The 5,420-nt window shown below is 43.3% G+C and overlaps 1 long non-coding RNA gene across 2 annotated transcripts; it reads right to left on the bottom strand.

Annotated features, from left to right (window-relative positions):
* Positions 1 to 1,742: 1,742 nt before the first annotated feature.
* Positions 1,743 to 5,166, bottom strand: LOC147038566 (uncharacterized). 2 transcript variants are annotated; one of them, XR_015063815.1, is made up of 5 exons: positions 2,860 to 5,166; positions 2,721 to 2,753; positions 2,583 to 2,633; positions 2,209 to 2,505; positions 1,743 to 2,123 (listed from the first exon to the last, which is right to left on the bottom strand). It is a non-coding gene; the product is annotated as an uncharacterized LOC147038566 (long non-coding RNA). The 2 variants fall into 2 exon arrangements; XR_015063814.1 differs by having other exon boundaries at positions 2,237 to 2,505.
* Positions 5,167 to 5,420: the final 254 nt, after the last annotated feature.

The raw sequence follows: 5,420 nt of genomic DNA, 5'->3' as shown, positions 1-5,420 counted from the left end.
CTCAAAACCTCGTCACAGACAGTACACCTGTTAACAGGGCAGCGATGTTTAGCACCTGTGCCATCAGCTTTCACATAATATTGCAGACCACATTGGATGCATTTTTTGTATGAGCTGCAGTTGCTCACACGATTCGCCACCCGGCCTCTTTATGTTTGGCAAAGCATTCCTCATTACGACAAGTTTTGTTACAATCAGGGCAGATGATTCGCTTAAACCGCTTTTGTTTACAAAACGGGTCGAGACAAACATCACAATGCCCTGCACAACGGTGTTGATGCCAATTCTCGTGCCCCTTATAGCAATGTCTGCAAAAGTAAGCGTGACCAACAAACGCCTCTATAGCTTTCACACCATAGAAATGACCCTCGAGTAGGAAGACAAATAAAGTGTCTTCATCTGATGCGGGGTAACGCGTGTCAAAAAAAGTCATCGGACGACAATCCTCTTTTCGATACATTACAATTATTTTCCGTTTGAGGATTTTTTCAAATTTGTGGACATCCCCTAGACTCACAGGTGTCTGGCAATTCAACCCTACACTCTCGTGTAAAAGTCGCGCATGCCTTGTGGCCTGTTTTGCTGTTAGTGTGTTATTTAGCAGATAGGTTAGTGACAAAGCAAAACATAGCTTGTTGTCTTTGTTACGGGGTATGTGTAAATGCCGTTTTTTCAACCTCAAAATTTCTCTGTTGGTACTGTTTACCAGCCTGCGCCGCATTCCACGACCACCTTGTAATGGTGTGACTATTTGCACAACAAGCTCTAAGCTGTCGTCGGCAAGAAGCTCTGTGTTTGATTGAGCTAGACGTTCGAGCATGTCTGTTACATTATCTCTGATAGAGTTTGTCACCCTTTTGCCTGTAGATATGCGCTCTCTCATTACCACCCACTAACGCAACCTGAATCACATCACCTTGTTGTGCCAGCCTATCCACCTCGCGCATGACATCATCGATCTTATCCTCAATCTGGAGGTATAAGGTTGAAAAATCATTGATGTTCGTTTGTGATGGTATATTTAGCTGGTTCCTTACCTCCACATTATTGAAATGCGGTCTGCTAACTACAACAGAACCGTCTTGTTGGGAATTGACATTATTCACAAACATATCTGTGTGTGTGTTCTCATCATTAGCATCAATAGCATCAATCTGATGCTCGTTTATTACAGAACAGTTGCTAGGTTGGTGAGGCATGTGTTGAAATGTTGATGTGTCGGCATCGATAGCATCTATTTGATGATCAATTATTACAGAACAGTTGCTAGGTTGGTGAGGCATGTGTTGAAATGTTGGTGTGTCGACTTCGATAGCAGATGGAAGAGGGTCAACAGGATTAACGGGCAACTGGTCAACCATAGGCTGTGTATTTAGATTTCTGATCATAGTTAGCAGGTGTATAGGAATATCAGGACTGATACGGCCGTTGTTATCATTAGCATGGTTGTTTAATTCCTCTATAATTTCTACCAATTGTGGCGGGATCGGTGTAGGACTCTGTCTACCTTCATTCAAACTTTGATTGTTCAAATCATCTACGGCAGTTTGTAAATGTGTAAGCATATCGGGGGTTAGGGGGCTCTCACCCCCCGACACAGCAGCATTCATATTGTTGAGAACCAAGAGAATCGTTATCGTCGAGAATCGAATTGTTGAGAATCGTCAGACGCATCAGCCGATAGCAAATCAATATCATTGTTAACGCTAAGCAAATCTAACTCAGATGCGTTACTTCTTTGGTTTGTGCCCGTTTCAGAACATGGTTGCAAATCTATTTCATTCATGCTTGTTAGGAAATCTGACTCTGTTGACGACAGGTTACAACGCTCCATTATATTTCTTTTAAAAAAAACACAACAGAAATAGTACAAACAGTGATCTATGTTGATTCAGCCAATTTCGTCAGGATTCGTATAACCCTAAAAGACTCTTGGAGTCGACTTTTGTAAATGCAGTTACCACCACACTCTCGTCTTCTATTGTTATGGTGATGACCCTCGCGTGCCGACTCTCGCGCGCTGTTGGTCTGACGGCTCGCGTTGTAGATGGCGGCCCAGCGGCGGCTCCTCCTCCTCCTCCTCCTTTCCTTTTGAACCCCACGACTCGTGAAACGGCGTTTGGCTGGAGGGTAGATATTTAAAATCAGTAAAACAGCTATAATAGCAAAAAATAGTTAGTCGAATGATAACATATAAAAAAAGTATACCTTTAACCTTATAGGTATAACCTTATACCTTGTTTGTCGATTCGTGAGGGTGGTTCACACCTTCGTATGCACTTAAAGCATCCGCCAATTCTGTGTCAGTCAACGCTTCCGGCTCCACCTTCTGCCGGTCTGCACAAGGCCCAATGCTAGCACGTGACTCTGGTGCGCTTGACTCCTGCGGCTCAGGTATTTTGAAACACCGTTGAGAGATGTCTGCTAATGCCTGCGCTGTTTCTGAATCAGCTTCTGTCGGCAGCCCGTTTTTTCTGATATCCTCTTCAGCGGCGACTATGAGGTCTGGTACATACATAAAATAAATCTTAAACCAGTAGCATTTATATTAACAACCCTAGATGAATACCACATTCACTCACCGTAGTCTGATTGTGTAAGAAAAACCCCGCTAAGATCATCGTTGAATGGGGCTGTAGGTGAATGAAAAAAAGTATTATAAAGTAGAAAAAATAAGAGTAATATATTCATGTAAATAAACTCATAAATCATTTACTTACGAGGATCATGAACATCAGCATAAACGATGATATCTATGACACAATACATAAACATTACATCATGTTTTTACAAATAACCTTAGTGCCTGATAATAAGCTTAATATATTAATATATTGATAAAAAACTAGCAACACTCACCTTTAACCATCTCGGTACAGTATTCAGCACTCTCCGACTCAGCTGCTCAGAGCTTCTGCGCCGGTCTGCTCTCTCAAATGATTGATGGTTGTCTGCCCCAAACTAACTTCAAACTTGGCGGGCGGAAAAGAGCACACCCCCCGGGGTCATGTGATGCGAAAACACTCTGCTAAAGCTAATGATTGGTGGAGGGGCTTGTCTTCATCAGCCCTTCAAACTTGGCTGGGGGGAAATGTCACACCTCCGAGGTTATGTGATGCAAAAACACTCTGGTAAAACGGAGACGGCTCGTCTTCATCCACCTTCATCCATTTACACATCATATGTGATGCGAAAACACTCTGGTAAAATGAAGACAGTTTGTCTTCATCCGCTTTCATCAATTTACACATTGACTGGTGATACCCCCCAATACATGCACCACCAGGCCATCAAACACTTTAGCATGTTTAGCATGTACACCAGCGTAATATTAACCATGACCAATGTGGCGATAGCTAAAATAGCTAAAATAGCTTGGTAAAGTAAAAAATACATGCCCAGACATGCCGCCGGCCGCGATAACCAATAGGGCCATCTCCCCCCGCGACAACCAGGAAGACGCCATCTTGGCCAGCCAAGATGGCGCCTTTCTGTCTGACGCACGAGATGACGCCTCTCTGTCTGACACCAGGATAGAACACCTGACCGGATGGGACGACCATCACCATGTAACACCTGACCCAGGATGGGACGAGCATCATCATGTAACACCTGACCCCACGAGATGGCGCCTTTCTGTCTGACATCAGAGGATGTCACAACACGATGTGACACCTGGATAGAACACCTGACCGGATGTCACAAAAGGATGCCAAATCAGGATGTGACACCTGACACAGGATGCGACACCTGACCGGATGTCACATAAGGATGCCAAATCAGGATGTGACACCTGACCGGATGTCACACAAGGATGCCATACTCATTAGCATAAACACCTGCTACATTTGCATAACAATAGACATCAAAAGAAGCCACCTTGTCTTTCTCTCTAGTTTTTTACTATAACAGAATGTTTTGATCGTTTTCCAAAAGTTTACAAACTCAGCGATTACGACTGAGAGCCGCTAGATGGCGTATTCTATGCAGATGAGCTCCAAAAAGTGAAAATTAAGAAAAATACAATTTTCAGCATTCAGAAAATTCTTAAATCCCGAACGGTCTCAGGGAGGCGTGAACTTTTGATACGCTGGGTCGGATGGCCTCCGAAATTTGATAGTTGGGTGCCAGCCAGCAGTGTTAAAGATATCTGAAATGACAAAAACAATCATTATACAGAAATATCAAGATGGGTGAAGTAAGGGATGGTTTTTATGTAACCCTGGCCTCCAACGCAAGTATGCATTTATACCCCAATAATACAATTACAGACTTCAAAGTCGAATTGGTCCAGAATATCGATTTAAAGGGGTCTTGGGAAGTCGCTATTTGTGAAATTACATATGTGAACACGTGTGTAGATGTACCGGAGAAAAAAAGGGGCTTTTACTTTAGAGAGATGACAAAACCAGCAACTAAGCCTCACGAGACACCCCCACCCACCCTGATGAAACTGCGGGGGGAGATATATGGCGATCTCAACTCCTTGGCTGAAGATATTAAAGCACAGTTATTGAAAGCTTCCAACAAAAAAATAAACGTGGAATACGACCAACATACTCATAGATTTAAATTTCACAGCAAAGAACCCTACGAAATAAAATTTAACGATCCATTAGCATACATAGTCGGAATGCCGCCTGACCAATGGTATCCAATAAAAGCAGATTGGACGAAAGCCCCGCGGACAGCTGATCGGAGGGGAGGGCGTTACCATCTTTTCATTTACGCCGATGTAATACACTACCAGACTGTTGGCGACGCCCACGCCCCTTTACTAAGGAGCCTGCCTATAGAAGGAGAATTTGGATCGCTCATAAATAGAAGTTTCAACAGCTTATATTATTTAGACGTAAACAAACGTCACATTGAGCACATCCATATTAGCATTCGCACAGACCAGAATAAACCAATCGATTTCAAATGCGGGAAGATCGTTCTAGTTCTGCATTTTAGACCAAAACAATAGAAAAATATGAGACTCGAGACACATCCCGATTTATATCGATTCGTCAAATATTATGAAAGTCAAAAAGGCGGTTCCTATCCCGGTTTCCACGGCGCTCCAGTTCAGTATGGGCGTGGGATAGGGTCTATATTCGCGAAGCTATTTCGTTTTGTCGCTCCAATGTTGAAATCAGGTTTCAACCTAGCCAGACCGCATCTTCAAAGTGCCGCACGGAACATCGCTACGGATGTGGCGGGCCGCGTCATTGAAAAAATAAAACGTAAACCGGAAGCCGCTCAAGGAGGTGCGGGACTTGTAGTTCTTTCACGCCGTGGCCGAAGACCCTCGGGCCTCAGATTGAGAATAAATAAAAAGACGCGCAGTACCAATAACTTCAAACCAGTCATCAAAAGGCGACCAAGGCGTAGGACGGACATATTCTCTTAAAAAATAAAAAAATAAATAAAATGTC

This window comes from Syngnathus leptorhynchus, unplaced genomic scaffold (assembly GCF_054491065.1).
Source record: "Syngnathus leptorhynchus isolate UIUO unplaced genomic scaffold, UIUO_Slep HiC_scaffold_48, whole genome shotgun sequence".
Taxonomy (NCBI): domain Eukaryota; kingdom Metazoa; phylum Chordata; class Actinopteri; order Syngnathiformes; family Syngnathidae; genus Syngnathus; species Syngnathus leptorhynchus.
The sequence above is the reverse complement of the archived record's forward strand: the minus strand, read 5'-3'. Positions and strand labels throughout refer to the sequence as shown.